Source organism: Lathyrus oleraceus, chromosome 1, assembly GCF_024323335.1.
Source record: "Lathyrus oleraceus cultivar Zhongwan6 chromosome 1, CAAS_Psat_ZW6_1.0, whole genome shotgun sequence".
Taxonomy (NCBI): domain Eukaryota; kingdom Viridiplantae; phylum Streptophyta; class Magnoliopsida; order Fabales; family Fabaceae; genus Lathyrus; species Lathyrus oleraceus.
In genome coordinates this window covers 443200195-443220522 of record NC_066579.1, presented here as the reverse complement: position 1 = coordinate 443220522, position 20328 = coordinate 443200195, and the positions used below count along the sequence as shown (strand labels likewise).

The 20328-nt window shown below is 30.3% G+C and overlaps 1 long non-coding RNA gene and 2 other non-coding genes across 3 annotated transcripts; all 3 read left to right on the top strand.

Annotated features, from left to right (window-relative positions):
• The first annotated feature begins 1254 nt into the window (after nt 1-1254).
• TRNAV-UAC (transfer RNA valine (anticodon UAC)) lies at nt 1255-1327 on the top strand. The gene has a single exon. It is a non-coding gene; the product is annotated as a tRNA-Val (tRNA).
• Nucleotides 1268-13393, top strand: LOC127081709 (uncharacterized). Its single transcript, XR_007788114.1, has 2 exons — nt 1268-1299; nt 13293-13393. It is a non-coding gene; the product is annotated as an uncharacterized LOC127081709 (long non-coding RNA).
• A 2081-nt stretch (nt 13394-15474) lies between these two features.
• On the top strand, nt 15475-15547 carry TRNAV-UAC (transfer RNA valine (anticodon UAC)). The gene has a single exon. It is a non-coding gene; the product is annotated as a tRNA-Val (tRNA).
• The last annotated feature ends 4781 nt before the right edge of the window (nt 15548-20328 follow it).

The following is a 20328-nucleotide window of genomic DNA, read 5'->3' as shown; positions in this document are numbered from 1 at the left end:
ACACCCACACCTCAAAGCAAGTACATAATTACATCTCACAACACTCTAACACGAGAGTATAAAATCAAGATTTGTAGATTATAAAAGTATTTATTAATAAAATAATTAAATTATTACTTTTTTGTTTTTGTTACTATTATTTCATATTAATAGAAGTGTTTCAATTATTAATATCCATCATATGCCATATTTTTTCTATTTTGATATTTTTTTATTATTTGCTTTCTCTATTTTGTACTATCATTCTTATTTTATTCTAATTTTTATTTAATTTTTTAAAACAATTGGTAGATTCAGTTCAAAATTAAGAAAAATAATATTCAACAAGTATAAAAATTCTAAAATAATTTCCACATATCGAAAACCAGTTTGAAAAATTATGATGAAACTTCTTTGTTGACATAGTATTATTGTAGACCTTTCATTAATGTTAATAAATACTCATGTACTGAGCATTGATCAATATATTATGTAATCCTTGTCATATCAGCATATATTTGATTTGAACTTTCCACATGTAAAAAATAATTATTCTCTCAATTTTATCTAGCCCAATCCATATAGTGGAACTTCTGATAGTAGCTCAACAACACTTGATCTAAATGCTCAGATAAAGTCGCAACCATAAAGCAGACTCAGAACTCTTATCGCTGGATGGAACCAAAAGCTATGATAAAAATTGTTATAAAATATCAACATGGAGAAATTAAAATAACACATACACAAACACAAGGACATAACATGGAAACTCCACATTCAGAGAGAAAAATATAATAGTCGCTGTCAAATGGCAACCAAAGAAAAGACTGTAAAAATTGTTACAACGCATAATTTACCCTCAACCTCCCCCAGACCCCGAGTACATCCACACCTCAAAACAAGTACATAATTACATCTCACAACACTATAACACAAGAGTATAAGCGAATTAAAAATAGAAGACGCCAAATACAAGCTTAAAGTATTTTTGACTGATGCATTTTATAATGAATAAATTGAATCCATTATATAGTCTTAAACTCCCTCTTCCTTTACAAAACTAAATGGTGTGAGAACTTGTTGAACATGTATATTTTCAATCTATACTAACATATTTTTGGTGATTTGGAAGAATTTAGTCTATTAATCTAAAGAAATTGAGTTCAAATCTTGAGAGATACAATTGTAAAATAGTCATTAGTGTCATTTTAATTAATAATTTGTTTCCATCTCTAATATATATGTATTGAATTAAATTAGTTAAATCAACCAAATGTTGTTGTGCTGTAGTGGTTATCACGTCAGTCTTACACACTGAAGGTCTCCAGTTCAATCCTGGGCAGCAACATATGTATTTATTACTATTATTTCATATTAATAGCATTTTTTGTATAATTAATATACATCATAAGCCTTTTTTTTGTTCCTATTTTTAATTTTTGATCATTTTATTTCTATATTTTGTTCTTGCTTTTTTTCCATTGTGTAAAATAAATGGTAGATTCATTTCAAAATTAAGAAAAATAAATTTCTACAAGTATAAAATGTACATTTGTTGAATATAAAAATATTTATTAATAAGTTAATTAAATTATTATATTTATGTTTTTCTTACTATTATTTCATATTAATATAAGTGTTTCAATTATTAATATCCATCATACGCCATTTTTTTCTATTTTGATATTTTATTAATTATTTGCTTTCTCTATTTTGTACTTTCATTCTTATTTTATTCTTGCTTTTTTGTTTAATTTTATAAAACAATTGGTAGATTCATTTAAAAATTAAGAAAAATTATAATCCACAAGTATAAAAACTTCTCAAATAATTTCCACATATCGAAAACCAGTTTGAATAGCTCTGATGAAACTTCTTTGTTGACATAATCTTATAGTAGACCTTTCATCAATGTTAATAAATACTCATGTACTGAGCATTAATAAATAACTTATGTAAAAAATAATTATTCTCTCAATTTTATCTAGCCCAATCCACCTAGTGAAACTTCTGACCGTAGCTCAACAACACTTGATGTGAAAGATCAGATAAAGTTGCAACCATAAAGCATACTTAGAACTCTTATCGCTGGATGGAACCATAAGCTATGATAACAATTGTTAGAAAATATCAACATGGAGAAATTAAAATAACACATACAAAAACACAAGGACATAACGTGGAAATTCCAAATTCAGAGAGAAAAATATAACAGTCGCTGTCAAATGACAACCAAAGAAAAACAAGTGAAATTTTTTACAACGCATAATGTACCCACAGCCACCCCCAGACCCCGAGTACACCCACACCTCAAAGCAAGTACTTAATTACATCTCACAACATTCTAACACGAGAGTATAAAATCAAGATTTGTAGATTATAAAAATATTTATTAATAAAATAATTAAATTATTACTTTTTTGTTTTTGTTACTATTATTTCATATTAATAGAAGTGTTTCAATTATTAATATCCATCATATGCCATATTTTTTCTATTTTGATATTTTTTTATTATTTGCTTTCTCTATTTTGTACTCTCATTCTTATTTTATTCTTGCTTTTTATTTAATTTTATAAAACAATTGCTAGATTCAGTTCAAAATTAAGAAAAATAATATTCAACAAGTATAAAAATTCTCAAATAATTTCCACATATCGAAAACCAGTTTGAAAAATTATGATGAAACTTCTTTGTTGACATAGTATTATTGTAGACCTTTCATTAATGTTAATAAATACTCATGTACTGAGCATTAATCAATATATTATGTAATCCTTGTCATATCAACACATATTTGATTTGAACTTTCCACATGAAAAAAATAATTATTCTCTCAATTTTATCTAGCCCAACAACACTTGATCTGAAAGATCAGATAAAGTTGCAACCATAAAGCATACTTAGAACTCTTATCCCTGGATGGAACCAAAAGCTATGATAAAAATTGTTATAAAATATCAACATGGAGAAATTAAAATAACACATACACAAACACAAGGACATAACATGGAAACTCCAAATTCAGAGAGAAAAATATAATAGTCGCTGTCAAATGGCAACCAAAGAAAAGACTGTAAAAATTGTTACAACGCATAATTTACCCTCAACCACCCCCAGACCCCGAGTACATCCACACCTCAAAACAAGTACATAATTACATCTCACAACACTATAACACAAGAGTATAAGCGAATTAAAAATAGAAGACGCCAAATACAAGTTTAAAGTATTTTTGACTGATGCATTTTATAATGAATAAATTGAATCCATTATATAGTCTTAAACTCTCTCTTCCTTTACAAAACTAAATGGTGTGAGACTTGTTGAACATGTATATTTTCAATCTATACTAACATATTTTTGGTGATTTGGAAGAATTTAGTCTATTAATCTAAAGAAATTGAGTTCAAATCTTGAGAGATACAATTGTAAAATAGTCATTAGTGTCATTTTAATTAATAATTTGCACTACGCCAAATAAGGGAAAAGAGGGCGCTTTTTTTGGCCTATAACAGTGCTTCAAAGCGCCCTCTAATCTGGTGCTGGCATAGGTAAAGACAGCGCTTTTTTTCCTGGTGAAAGCGCTGTCTAAAGTGGCTCTTTAAGCCCTTTAAGGGCCACTTTAGAGGGCGCTTTTTAAAAAAAGCGCCCTCTTAAGTGGAAACATTTAAGGGTTTAGAGGGCGCTTTTTCTGGAAAGCGCCCTCTAAAGTGGAAACTTTTAAGGGTTTAGAGGGGGCTTTTACTGGAAAGCGCCCTCTAAGGTGGAAATTTAAAGGGTTTAGAGGGCGCTTATTTTTGGAAGCACCCTCTAAAGTGGGTGGTTATTTAAATTTTTTTTTTTAAAAAGCGCTATATTTTTTTATTTATTTTAGACAACCTGTATATTGAAGCAGTACACCCAAAACTGTATAATTTGAAGCCCTTTTTCACACATTGCATTCAACAAGCCTTATATACAACAATCCATACATATACAACAATCCACTGATATATAATCGTTTAACTTCTAAAGATTCTAAATATACAACCAATTCATAACTTAAAAAGAAATAAAACTAAGTAGCAAAAGCATCTCTGAGATGTATGTTTTTTTGCTAGCAGCAGTCTTCTTAGCAACAACCTCTTTTTGTTCAATATCAATAGCATGAACCTAAAATATCATACAATTAGTTAGGTGATGTATAAGATCAAGAATTAACATTTTCTATGCATAAATATCATATAATTGTGTTTATACCTTTTTTTTTTATGCAACTGACTCGATTTGCTGCGTAATCCCCTTATATTTTTGGTCCCTTATCTTTTGAAGATAGAATTGATATTTGTTTAGATGGACATGTTCCATTGTCGTAGAGGGATACTTTCAAATATCCAGCATCATCATCTACGCGAATGAGGCTTGACGACAATGGAACATCTCCATCTAAACAAATATCAATCGATACTTTCAAGTATCCCTTATATTTTTGATGCAAACTGACTCGATTTGCTGCGTAATCCCCTTATATTTTTGGTCCCTTATCTTTTGAAGATAGAATTGATATTTGTTTAGATGGACATGTTCCATTGTCGTAGAGGGATACTTTCAAATATCCAGCATTATCATCTACGCGAATGAGGCTTGACGACAATGGAACATCTCCATCTAAAAAAATATCAATCGATACTTTCAAGTATCCCTTGCCCCTTGCACGAATGATTGACTTCATAATAGCCATTTTACCTGTAATAAAGAAAACAACTAAAATCAGATGACAAATGTAAAAACAATTAAAATCATAAAAGTCATTTTACCTGTAATAAAGAAAACAATTAAAATCATTTGACCTGTACCTTTTTCACTAAGTTCTCTTTCTTTTCTTGGTTGGAATATGTTCTACATGTCTCTTAACAACACGGACGGTTGGATTGATCCAAATACCCTCATTATGATCATTTCTAATATATGAATCATTTGATATAATATTCTCATCTTGATCATTTCTGGTAAACGATTCAATCTCAACATCAATATCACCTTGATCTCCAGTGTTTTCATCAATTACTTTGTTGGAAAAAAGAACTATAGACCATTTCGTACTTTTCGGATCATTGACATAGAACACTTGTCTAGCTTGAGAGGCTAGAATAAAAGACTCATCTTTGTATCCCACCCTATTAAGATCCACTTGCAAAAAACCTGACTTATCCATTCGAATGCCGTTATTATTTTCAACCCACTTGCAACCAAATATAGGAATCTGAAACTTCTCATAATCAAACACCCAAATGCGCTCGATAACACCAAAATACGACAGATTTGCAAATTTGGGGTTTAAGTCCTTCACACTTGATATGTGCATTGCTTCAGCTACCACGGTGACACCACTATTCTGCATAGTACCTTTATCATCTTGTTCTTTGGTATAAAATGTGTATCCATTAATCGCGTATGCGCTATAAGAAAAAACATGGAAACTTGGACCATATGCTAAGCATCTCAACCTTTCTGTTATTGAAGCGGGATCTGAATAATACTTTGAATAAATATGATCCTTAAACCAAGGTATAAAACATCGATTGTGCTCTCGTACTATCCAATTTTCATTTCTATTGGGATTTAAACCTCGGAGAACATCCTTGTGAATTTCAACATACGGCTCAACCTCATTCTCATTGTGCAGAACATACAAATGCACTTGATCCCGTTCGACCCTTGATACTGCCACGATTTTATTTCCAATTAGATTTTTTCCTTCTTTCTTTTCGACAAGCTGAGACTTGGGGAGTCCGATTGACTGAACATTAGACAAATATTCAGTACAAAACTCAATCGCTTCTTCAACAATGTATCTTTCAACCATACAACCTTCTGGTCGACTTCGGTTCTTCACGTACCCTTTTAATATTTTCATATAACGTTCAACAGGGTACATCCATCTCATATAAGTTGGTCCACACAATTGTGTCTCTTTCACAAGATGAACAACTAGATGTACCATTATGTCAAAAAATGATGGAGGAAAAAACATTTCAAGCTCACACAAAGTAATAACGATTTCTTTTTGCAACATTGGTAAGATCGCAGGATTGATCACCTTACTGCAAATTGACTTGAAGAAAGAACACAACTTAGTTATAGAGCTTCTTACTTTTTCTGGAAGAATAGAACGTATACCTATTGGGAGAAAATGTTCCATTATAACATGGCAATCATGGGTCTTTAAACTCTTTAACTTGAGGTCTTTCATAGACACAAGTCTTCTAATATCTGAAGAGTACCCTTCTGGAACTTTAACTTCACTTAGAAACTTACACAATGTTTTTTTCTCCTTTCTAGATAGAGTATAAGCAGCAGGAGGTAGATATGTTCGTTTTCCTTTCTTCAAGGGTCCTAATTCAGTTCTTATTCCCATCGCTATCAAGTCCTTTCTTGCCTTAAGGCCATCCTTAGACTTTCCTTGTATATTGAGTAACGTGCCAATAACACTTTCAAATACATTTTTTTCAATATGCATAACATCAAGAAAATGTCTCACATACAAGGACTTCCAATACGGCAATTCAAAAAAAACTGACCTCTTCTTCCACCCACTTTTGACAAGTGTGTAGGCAAAAGGCTTGCCAAACTGAGTATCCAAATCTTTCACCTTTTCAAAAATTTGATCACCCGTCAATATAGGTGGAGCTCTGCCTTGTTCTGTCTCTCCATTGAACGCCTTTCTCCATCCACGGTAGTGATGATTTGAATTTAAGAATCTCCGATGACCGAGAAAGACATTCTTCTGACCAAACTCCAAGCGCTTCCAATCTGTTTTATCTTCACAAATAGGACACGCACATTGACCTTTTATGCTATACCCTGATAGATTTCCGTATGCTGGAAAATCATTAATTGTGCCAAACAACATCGCCCTCAAGTTGAAACTTTCTTTCCTATATCCATCATAAACCTCCACACCGGTCTCCCACAAAATCTTTAAATCTTCGATTAAGGGCTTCAAGTACACGTCTATGTCATTCCCTGGTTGTTTAGGTCCAGAAATCAACATAGACAACATCATGTACTTACGCTTCATACATAGCCATGGAGGTAGGTTATAAATCATAATAATCACAGGCCATGTACTGTGTGAGATACTCTGGATACCGTGTGGGTTCATTCCATCAGTAGATAATGCCAAGCGAAGGTTTCTTGATTCTTCTCCAAATTCAGGATAATCATTATCAATTTTCAACCACTGTGGTGAATCTGCCGGATGTCGATACTTTCCATCTATAATTCTTTCATCTGCATGCCAGGTCAAGTGTCTTGAATCGGTTTCACTACGAAACATGCGTCTAAATCTCGGAATAACAGGAAAATACCACAAGACTTTTGTTGGAGACAACTTGTTCTTATATCGCGAGACACCGCATTTAGGACACTCATTTAACGATGCATACTCATTTCGAAACAAAACGCAATCGTTTGGACATGCATGTATCTTATCATAGCTCATGCCAATAGAGCACAACATATTTTTGGTCTCATATGTTCGATTGGGAAGAACATTATCCTCAGGAAGCATATCTTTCAAAAGGGCTAATAACTCTGTGAAACTTTTATCCGACCGCCCATTGCCCACCTTTAAGTTGTACAACTTTAATACCGCAGACAATCTTGTGAATTTAGTGCAACCATCATACAAAGGTTTCTCTGCATCACTTACCAACCTCTCAAACATTTCGGGACAATCCTTAAGATCTCCTTCAAGTGCTTCTGCAATCTCTTCAACTCGATCACAATCGTATGTATCTGCGCCACTATAGTTTGAGGCATAGGTCGTACTATCCCCCGGTTCAACATTCTCGTTACTTTTCTCACCATGCAAATTCCAACATGTATAACTTCGATCAATTCCATGCCTCATTAGATGCGATGTCAACTGAATTGCGTCAACCCGTTTCCCATAACAACAACCCAAGCAAGGACATATCATTCTACTGGGGTCTTCGGCGTGCGCAACGGCAAAATTAACGAATTCTGATACCTCATTCTCGTACTCTCTCGACAATCGATTGGAAGACATCCATGTATTATCCATTACTAATTAGAATAAACAAAAAACAATTTCAGAAGAGTTCAAACACATTCGGACCTAGGTTTCTAATGATACTGGTGTTGACACAAAATCATATGTTCATAGGTCGTATAACCCTAACTACTGGGTAATGTAGTCCCATTGCATGCGCTATCATGGTCACTAAAAACCAACCGTCAATTTCCTAATAAACCCAAACTATTTAAATGACTATGAATATTGAAACTTTACAGGTCAAAACAGACGTAGCATAGACAACGATAACATAAAACAGAAATTGGGCAAAGCTAAAACAAAGCAATAACATAAAACAGAAATTGGGCAAAGCGTGTACCTTTGATTGGTAGAAGGAGGAAACGCGCAGTAATAATGTAGATCTAACAGAGGTGGAAGGAAAACGCCTTAGAACCCTAACGTGAAAAAAAAAGAAAATAACAGATAGTGAAATAACAAAACGCGCAGTATGTTATAATTTTAATGTTTACTAAAGGGGACATTAGAGGGCGCTTGTGGAAAAAAAGCGCCCTCTAAAGGGGGCCTAAGAGGGTGCTTATGGAAGCGCTCTCTAAGGCTTTCCAGAAGCGCTTTATAAGCTGGAAATGCACATGGACTTATAACAGCGCTTTATTAAAAGCGCCCTCTAAGGGTAACCTTAGAGGGCGCTTTCTAAAAAGCGCCATGTATTGTTGTCCCTCTATCTCCTCCTTATTTTTTCGTTTCACCTTAGAGGGCGCTTGTGGAAAAGAAGCGCCCTCTAAAGGGGGCCTAAGAGGGCGCTTATGGAAGCGCTCTCTGAGGCTTTCCAGAAGCGCTTTATAAGCTGGAAATGCACATGGACTTATAACAGCGCTTTAGTAAAAGCGCCCTCTAAGGATAACCTTAGAGGGCGCTTTATAAAAAGCGCCATGTATTGTTGTCCCTCTATCTCCTCCTTATTTTTTCGCTTCACCTTAGAGGGCGTTTTATTACAAAAGCGCCCTCTAAAGTGCGCTGTCTATTGCTCCTTATTTTTCGCTTCACTTTAGAGAGCGCTTTTGTAATAAAGCGCCCTCTAAGGTGCGCTGTCTATTCCAGTTTTTGGCGTAGTGTTGTTTCCATCTCTAATATATATGTATTGAATTAAATTAGTTAAATCACCCAAATGTTGTTATGGTGTAGTGGTTATCACGTCAGTCTTACACACTAAAGGTCTCCAGTTCAATCCTGGGCAGCAACATATGTATTTATTACTATTATTTCATATTAATAGCATTTTTTGAATAATTAATATACATCATAAGCCTTTTTTTTGTTCCTATTTTTAATTTTTGATCATTTTATTTCTATATTTTGTTCTTGCTTTTTTTCCATTGTGTAAAATAAATGGTAGATTCATTTCAAAATTAAGAAAAATAAATTTCTACAAGTATAAAATCTACATTTGTTGAATATAAAAATATTTATTAATAAATTAAATAAATTATTATATTTATGTTTTTCTTACTATTATTTCATATTAATATAAGTGTTTCAATTATTAATATCCATCATACGCCATTTTTTTCTATTTTGATATTTTATTAATTATTTGCTTTCTCTATTTTGTACTTTCATTCTTATTTTATTCTTGCTTTTTTGTTTAATTTTATCAAACAATTGGTAGATTCATTTAAAAATTAAGAAAAATTATAATCCACAAGTATAAAAACTTCTCAAATAATTTCCACATATCGAAAACCAGTTTGAAAAGCTCTGATGAAACTTCTTTGTTGACATAATCTTATAGTAGACCTTTCATCAATGTTAATAAATACTCATGTACTGAGCATTAATAAATAACTTATGTAAAAAATAATTATTCTCTCAATTTTATCTAGCCCAATCCACCTAGTGAAACTTCTGACCGTAGCTCAACAACACTTGATGTGAAAGATCAGATAAAGTTGCAACCATAAAGCATACTTAGAACTCTTATCGCTGGATGGAACCATAAGCTATGATAACAATTGTTAGAAAATATCAACATGGAGAAATTAAAATAACACATACACAAACACAAGGACATAACGTGGAAATTCCAAATTCAGAGAGAAAAATATAACAGTCGCTGTCAAATGACAACCAAAGAAAAACAAGTGAAATTTTTTACAACGCATAATGTACCCACAGCCACCCCCAGACCCCGAGTACACCCACACCTCAAAGCAAGTACATAATTACATCTCACCACACTCTAACACGAGAGTATAAAATCAAGATTTGTAGATTATAAAAATATTTATTAATAAAATAATTAAATTATTACTTTTTTGTTTTTGTTACTATTATTTCATATTAATAGAAGTGTTTCAATTATTAATATCCATCATATGCCATATTTTTTCTATTTTGATATTTTTTTATTATTTGCTTTCTCTATTTTGTACTCTCATTCTTATTTTATTCTTGCTTTTTATTTAATTTTATAAAACAATTGCTAGATTCAGTTCAAAATTAAGAAAAATAATATTCAACAAGTATAAAAATTCTCAAATAATTTCCACATATCGAAAACCAGTTTGAAAAATTATGATGAAACTTCTTTGTTGACATAGTATTATTGTAGACCTTTCATTAATGTGTATAAATACTCATATACTGAGCATTAATCAATATATTATGTAATCCTTGTCATATCAATACATATTTGATTTGAACTTTCCACATGTAAAAAATAATTATTCTCTCAATTTTATCTAGCCCAATCCATATAGTGGAACTTCTGACAGTAGCTCAACAACACTTGATCTGAAAGATCAGATAAAGTTGCAACCATAAAGCATATTTAGAACTCTTATCCCTGGATGGAACCAAAAGTTATGATAACAATTGTTATAAAATATCAACATGGAGAAATTAAAATAACACATACACAAACACAAGGACATAACATGGAAACTCGAAATTCAGAGAGAAATATATAACAGTCGTTGTCAAATGGCAACCAAAGAAAAGACTGTAAAAATTGTTACAACGCATAATTTACCCTCAACCACCCCCAGACCCCGAGTACATCCACACTTCAAAACAAGTACATAATTACATCTCACAACACTATAACACAAGAGTATAAGCGAATTAAAAATAGAAGACGCCAAATACAAGTTTAAAGTATTTTTGACTGATGCATTTTATAATTAATAAATTGAATCCTAATTATAGTCTTAAACTCCCTCTTCCTTTACAAAACTAAATGGTGTGAGACTTGTTGAACATGTATATTTTCAATCTATACTAACATATTTTTGGTGATTTGGAAGAATTTAGTCTATTAATCTAAAGAAATTGAGTTCAAATCTTGAGAGATACAATTGTAAAATAGTCATTAGTGTCATTTTAATTAATAATTTGTTTCCATCTCTAATATATATGTATTGAATTAAATTAGTTGAATAAACCAAATGTTGTTGTGGTGTAGTGGTTATCACATCAGTCTTATGTAACACCCTTCTAAAATACCCCAATTATTGAATTACAACAACAAATATTTATATCAGAGTAATCATGCACCAAGGGTGTCACACAACGTTTCACACCATAAAAACTGTCATGCTCTTTATTTCATCAAAACAACATTTTTGCATAATTCGCAGCGGAAAGAATTCAACCAACCATTCAAAAAATATTACAGATAAAAGGTTCAACAATCAACAATAAAACAATTAAAACATCCCGTCCCGATGTTACATCTATCAGAGCACGACCCACTAAGTAGACTACTCTAGACTCCAAGCATTAGCTTCTACTCAACTCACTGCTCATCACCTGAAAAATAGTTGTAAGGGTGAGTTCCTCAATCGATATAACAATCATTATAAATTATCATGTTATGTTAAGTAAATCTACACGTTAATCACCACAATCATATCATGCATTCAATAATGGCACATCAACTCAAATATCATACTCAATAACAACGTAAAATGCAACTCAATAACGACATAAAATGCAACTCAAATGAGACTCGACTCTTCATGCATGTGGTACCAATCGGAGTAAAACTCCCAACTTAAAATCATTGCCAGTTTAGTGGGCATCAAGGCGTAAGCCTTCAACTTTCAACTTAAAATTTTGCCAATCCAGGCCAACGTGGTGTGAGCAAAGCTCCATATTTTTGCCAATCCAGGCCAACGTGGTGTGAGCAAAGCTCCGACTTAATGCATATGAATGTATATGGCATGTACGACTTGAATTTTCAACAACATAATAATAACAGCAACACAACAACGTTTTCAACAAAAATCAACTTATAATCAACTTTGGCTCATCAGCCTACAACTCATTATTTTCAACAAAACAACTTATAATCAACTTTTCAACATATTTGTATCAACATTTCACAACATAAACCCAACAAATTTACTCATCACAATTTACTACAATAGGCCAATCACAAATTGTGTTCACAACATAAAAATTAACAATTTTTCCACACTGCAACAGTGTTAACCGGTTAACGCCCTGGGTTAACCGGTTAACGCAGGACAAAATACATTTTCTGGCAACACGCAACAGTGTTAACCGGTTAACGCCCTGGGTTAACCGGTTAACGCAGGCAAAACAGCACATTTTCACAATTTATAACAGTGTTAACCGGTTAACGCCCTGGGTTAACCGGTTAACGCAGGCAAAACAGCAGTCCCTGCGCTAACACAAGGCAGAATGCAGAGTTTCCGCATTTTCCGCCGTTGGAGGACTTCCGGACCTCCGATTCAACTTCCGTAAAAAGCTACATTATCGGAAAATCACAACACATACAATTATCGATTCAATTTCAGTTTTCCTACAACTTATTCATCACAATTTTCTCAGCATCCTAAATCCCAATTAGGGTCAAATCAACGGTTTATCACTACCCATGACATGTTAATCTATAATACCCATTAAACGACGATAAACCCCCTTACCTGAGATAATCCGGCAATCTCTAAACTTCAAGCTTTTCTGTTCTTCAACCTTCGCTCTCTAGCTCTTCCTCTTTGCCCTTTCTCCACTTTTCACCTTTCAGCCGCTTCTCTGTTTCACGTGAAAACTCTTTACCAAAAAAAATGAAAACCCTTTTTCCTTATTCCAACTTATATATTTTCCAAATAATTATTATTCCAAATAATAATAATAATAATAATCCAATAATTCAATTTATTTAATTAAATTATTAAATATATTATTAACTTAATTTAAATAATCCTCTTATTTAATTCGGGGTGTTACATCTTACACACTGAAGGTCTCCAGTTCAATCCTGGGCAGCAACATATGTATTTATTACTATTATTTCATATTAATAGCATTGTTTGAATAGATAATATACATCATAAGCCTTTCTTTTCTTCCTATTTTTAATTTTTGATCATTTTATTTCTATATTTTGTTCTTGCTTTTTTTCATTGTTTAAAATAAATGGTAGATTCATTTCAAAATTAAGAAAATAAATTTCTAAAAGTATAAAATCTACATTTGTTGAATATAAAAAAATATTATTAATTAAATTATTAAATTATTGTATTTAGTTTTTCTTACTATTATTTAATATTAATATAAGTGTTTCAATTATTAATATCCATCATATGCCATTTTTTTCTATTTTGATATTTTATTATTATTTGCGTTCTCTATTTTGTACTTTCATTCTTATTTTATTCTTGCTTTTTTGTTTAATTTTATAAAACAATTGGTAGATTCATTTAAAAATTAATAAAAATTATAATCCACAAGTATAAAAACTTCTCAAATAATTTCCACATATTGAAAACCAATTTGAAAAATTCTGATGAAACTTCTTTATTGACATATTCTTATAGTAGACCTTTCATCAATGTTAATAAATACTCATGTACTGAGCATTAATCATTAACTTATGTAAAAAATATAATATTCTCTCAATTTTATTTAGCCCAATCCACCTAGTGGAACTTCTGACAGTAGCTCAACAACACTTGATGTGAAAGATCAGATAAAGTTGCAACCATAAAGCATACTTAGAACTCTTATCCCTGGATGGAACCATAAGATATGATAACAATTGTTAGAAAATATCAACATGGAGAAATTAAAATAACACATACACAAACACAAGGACATAACATGGAAATTCCAAATTCAGAGAGAAAAATATAACAGTCGCTGTCAAATGACAACCAAAGAAAAACAAGTGAAAATTTTTACAACGCATAATGTACGCTCAGCCACCCCCAGACCCCGAGTACACCCACACCTCAAAGCAAGTACATAATTACATCTCACAACACTCTAACACGAGAGTATAAAATCAAGATTTGTAGATTATAAAAATATTTATTAATAAATAATTAAATTATTATTTTTTTGTTTTTTTACTATTATTTCATATTAATAGAAGTGTTTCAATTATTAATATCCATCATATGCCATTTTTTTCTATTTTGATATTTTTTATTATTTGCTTTCTCTATTTTGTACTCTCATTCTTATTTTATTCTTGCTTTTTATTTAATTTTATAAAAATTGGTAGATTCAGTTAAAATTAAGAAAAATTATATTCAACAAGTATAAAAATTCTCAAATAATTTCCACATATCGAAAACCAGTTTGAAAAATTATATTGAAACTTCTTTGTTGACATAATATTATTGTAGACCTTTCATTAATGTTAATAAATACTCATGTACTGAGCATTAATCATAACTTTCCACATGTAAAAAATAATTATTCTCTCAATTTTATCTAGCCCAATCCATATAGTGGAACTTCTGACAGTAGCTCAACAACACTTGATCTGAATGCTCAGATAAAGTCGCAACCATAAAGCATACTTAGAACTCTTATCCCTGGATGGAACCAAAAGCTATGATAAAAATTGTTATAAAATATCAACATGGAGAAATTAAAATAACACATACACAAACACAAGGACATAACATGGAAATCCAAATTCAGAGAGAGAAAAATATAATAGTCGCTGTCAAATGGCAACCAAAGAAAAGACTGTAAAAATTGTTACAACGCATAATTTACCCTCAACCACCCCCAGACCCCGAGTACATCCACACCTCAAAACAAGTACATAATTACATCTCACAACACTATAACACAAGAGTATAAGCGAATTAAAAATAGAAGACGCAAAATACAAGTTTAAAGTATTTTTGACTGATGCATTTTATAATGAATAAATTGAATCCATTATATAGTCTTAAACTCCCTCTTCCTTTACAAAATTAAATGGTGTGAGACTTGTTGAACATGTATATTTTCAATCTATACTAACATATTTTTGGTGATTTGGAAGAATTTAGTCTATTAATCTAAAGAAATTGAGTTCAAATCTTGAGAGATACAATTGTAAAATAGTCATTAGTGTCATTTTAATTAATAATTTGTTTCCATCTCTAATATATATGTATTGAATTAAATAGTTGAATAACCCAAATGTTGTTGTGGTGTAGTGGTTATCACGTCAGTCTTACACACTGAAGGTCTCCAGTTCAATCCTGGGCAGCAAAATATGTATTTATTACTATTATTTCAAATTAATAGCATTGTTTGAATAGATAATATACATCATAAGCCTTTTTTTGTTCCTATTTTTATTTTTGATCATTTTATTTCTATATTTTGTTCTTGCTTTTTTTCCATTGTTTAAAATAAATGGTAGATTCATTTCAAAATTAAGAAAAATAAACTTCTACAAGTAGAAATCTACATTTGTTGAATATAAAAATATTTATTAATAAAATAATTAAATTATATTTATGTTTTTCTTACTATTATTTAATATTAATATAAGTGTTTCAATTATTAATATCCATCATATGCCATTTTTTTCTATTTTGATATTTTATTATTATTTGCTTTCTCTATTTTGTACTTTCATTCTTATTTTATTCTTGCTTTTTTGTTTAATTTTATAAAACAATTGGTAGATTCATTTAAAAATTAAGAAAAATTATAATCCACAAGTATAAAAACTTCTCAAATAATTTCCACATATCGATAACCAGTTTGAAAAATTCTGATGAAACTTCTTTATTGACATAATCTTATAGTAGACCTTTCATCAATGTTAATAAATAGTCATGTACTGAGCATTAATCATTAACTTATGTAAAAAATAATTATTCTCTCAATTTTATCTAGCCCAATCCACCTAGTGGAACTTCTGACAGTAGCACAACAACACTTGATGTGAAAGATCAGATAAAGTTGCAACCATAAAGCATACTTAGAACTCTTATCCCTGGATGGAACCAAAAGCTATGATAAAAATTGTTATAAAATATCAACATGGAGAAATTAAAATAACACATACACAAACACAAGGACATAACATGGAAATTCCAAATTCAGAGAGAAAAATATAATAGTCGCTGTCAAATGGCAACCAAAGAAAAGACAGTAAAATTTTTTACAACACATAATTTACCCTCAACCACCCCCAGACCCCGAGTACATCCACACCTCAAAACAAGTACATAATTACATCTCACAACACTATAACACGAGAGTATAAAATCTACATTTGTTGAATATAAAAATATTTATTAATAAAATAATTAAATTATTGTATTTTTTTTTTCTTACTATTATTTATATTAATATAAGTGTTTCAATTATTAATATCCATCATATGCCATTTTTTTCTATTTTGATATTTTATTATTATTTGCTTTTTCTATTTTGTACTTTCATTCTTATTTTATTCTTGCTTTTTTTTTAATTTTATAAAACAATTGGTAGATTCATTTCAAAATTAAGAAAAATAATAATCAACAAGTATAAAAACTTCTCAAATAATTTCCACATATCGAAAACCAGTTTGAAAAATTCTGATGAAACTTCTTTATTGACATAATCTTATAGTAGACCTTTCATCAATGTTAATAAATACTCATGTACTGAGCATTAATCATTATATTATCTAAAAATAATTATTCTCTCAATTTTATCTAGCCCAATCCACCTAGTGGAACTTCTGACAGTAGCTCAACAACACTTGATGTGAAAGATCAGATAAAGTTGCAACCATAAAGCATACTTAGAACTCTTATCCCTGGATGGAACCATAAGCTATGATAACAATTGTTAGAAAATATCAACATGGAGAAATTAAAATAACACATACACAAACACAAGGACATAACATGGAAACTCCAAATTCAAAGAGAAAAATATAACAGTCGCTGTCAAATGACAACCAAAGAAAAGACTGTAAAAATTGTTACAACGCATAATTTACCCTTAACAACCCCCAGACCCCGAGTACATCCACACCTCAAAACAAGTACATAATTACATCTCACAACACTATAACACAAGAGTATAAAATCTACATTTGTTGAATATAAAAATATTATTAATAAAATAATTAAATTATTATATTTATGTTTTTCTTACTATTATTTCATATTAATATAAGTGTTTCAATTATTAATATCCATCATATGCCATTTTTTTCTATTTTGATATTTATTATTATTTGCTTTCTCTATTTTGTACTTTCATTCTTATTTTATTCTTGCTTTTTTGTTTAATTTTATAAAACAATTGGTAGATTCATTTAAAAATTAAGAAAAATTATAATCCACAAGTATAAAAACTTCTCAAATAATTTCCACATATCGAAAACCAGTTTGAAAAGCTCTGATGAAACTTCTTTGTTGACATAATCTTATAGTAGACCTTTCATCAATGTTAATAAATACTCATGTACTGAGCATTAATCATTAACTTATGTAAAAAATAATTATTCTCTCAATTTTATCTAGCCCAATCCACCTAGTGGAACTTCTGACCGTAGCTCAACAACACTTGATGTGAAAGATCAGATAAAGTTGCAACCATAAAGCATACTTAGAACTCTTATCCCTGGATGGAACCATAAGCTATGATAACAATTGTTAGAAAATATCAACATGGAGAAATTAAAATAACACATACACAAACACAAGGACATAACATGGAAATTCCAAATTCAGAGAGAAAAATATAACAGTCGCTGTCAAATGACAACCAAAGAAAAACAAGTGAAATTTTTTACAACGCATAATGTACCCTCAGCCACCCCCAGACCCCGAGTACACCCACACCTCAAAGCAAGTACATAATTACATCTCACAACACTCTAACACGAGAGTATAAAATCAAGATTTGTAGATTATAAAAATATTAATTAAAATAATTAAATTATTACTTTTTTTTTTGTTACTATTATTTCATATTAATAGAAGTGTTTCAATTATTAATATCCATCATATGCCATATTTTTTCTATTTTGATATTTTTTTATTATTTGCTTTCTCTATTTTGTACTCTCATTCTTATTTTATTCTTGCTTTTTATTTAATTTTATAAAACAATTGGTAGATTCAGTTCAAAATTAAGAAAAATAATATTCAACAAGTATAAAAATTCTCAAATAATTTCCACATATCGAAAACCAGTTTGAAAAATATGATGAAACTTCTTTGTTGACATAGTATTATTGTAGACCTTTCATTAATGTTAATAAATACTCATGTACTGAGCATTAATCATTGAACTTTCCACATGTAAAAAATAATTATTCTCTCAATTTTATCTAGCCCAATCCATATAGTGGAACTTCTGACAGTAGCTCAACAACACTTGATCTGAAAGCTCAGATAAAGTCGCAACCATAAAGCATACTTAGAACTCTTATCCCTGGATGGAACCAAAAGCTATGATAAAAATTGTTATAAAATATCAACATGGAGAAATTAAAATAACACATACACAAACACAAGGACATAACATGGAAACTCCAAATTCAGAGAGAAAAATATAATAGTCGCTGTCAAATGGCAACCAAAGAAAAGACTGTAAAAATTGTTACAACGCATAATTTACCCTCAACCACCCCCAGACCCCGAGTACATCCACACCTCAAAACAAGTACATAATTACATCTCACAACACTATAACACAAGAGTATAAAATCTACATTTGTTGAATATAAAATATTTATTAATTAAATTATTAAATTATTATATTTATGTTTTTCTTACTATTATTTAATATTAATATAAGTGTTTCAATTATTAATATCCATCATATGCCATTTTTTTCTATTTTGATATTTTATTATTATTTGCTTTCTCTATTTTGTACTTTCATTCTTATTTTATTCTTGCTTTTTTGTTTAATTTTATAAAACAATTGGTAGATTCATTTAAAATTAAGAAAAATTATAATCCACAAGTATAAAAACTTCTCAAATAATTTCCACATATCGAAAACCAGTTTGAAAATTCTGATGAAACTTCTTTATTGACATAATCTTATAGTAGACCTTTCATCAATGTTAATAAATACTCATGTACTGAGCATTAATCAATATATTATGTAATCCTTGTCATATCAGCATTATTTGATTTAACTTATGTAATCCTTGTCATATCAGCATATATTTGATTTGAACATTCCACTTGTAAAATAATTATTCTCTCAATTTTATCTAGCCCAATCCACCTATTGGAACTTCTGACAGTAGCTCAACAACACTTGATGTGAAAGATCAGATAAAGTTGCAACCATAAAGCATACTTAGAACTCTTATCCCTGGATGGAACCATAAGCTATGATAACAATTGTTAGAAAATATCAACATGGAGAAATTAAAATAACACATACACAAACACAAGGACATAACATGGAAATTCCAAATTCAGAGAGAAAAATATAACAGTCGCTGTCAAATGACAACCAAAGAAAAACAAGTGAAATTTTTTACAACGCATAATGTACCCTCAGCCACCCCCAGACCCCGAGTACACCCACACCTCAAAGCAAGTACATAATTACATCTCACAACACTCTAACACGAGAGTATAAAATCAAGATTTGTAGATTATAAAAATATTTATTAATAAAATAATTAAATTATTACTTTTTTTTTTTGTTACTATTATTTCATATTAATAGAAGTGTTTCAATTATTAATATCCATCATATGCCATATTTTTTCTATTTTGATATTTTTTTATTATTTGCTTTCTCTATTTTGTACTCTCATTCTTATTTTATTCTTGCTTTTTATTTAATTTTATAAAACAATTGGTAGATTCAGTTCAAAATTAAGAAAAATAATATTCAACAAGTATAAAAATTCTCAAATAATTTCCACATATCGAAAACCAGTTTGAAAAATTATGATGAAACTTCTTTGTTGACATAGTATTATTGTAGACCTTTCATTAATGTTAATAAATACTCATGTACTGAGCATTAATCAATATATTATGTAATAAAAATAATTATTCTCTCAA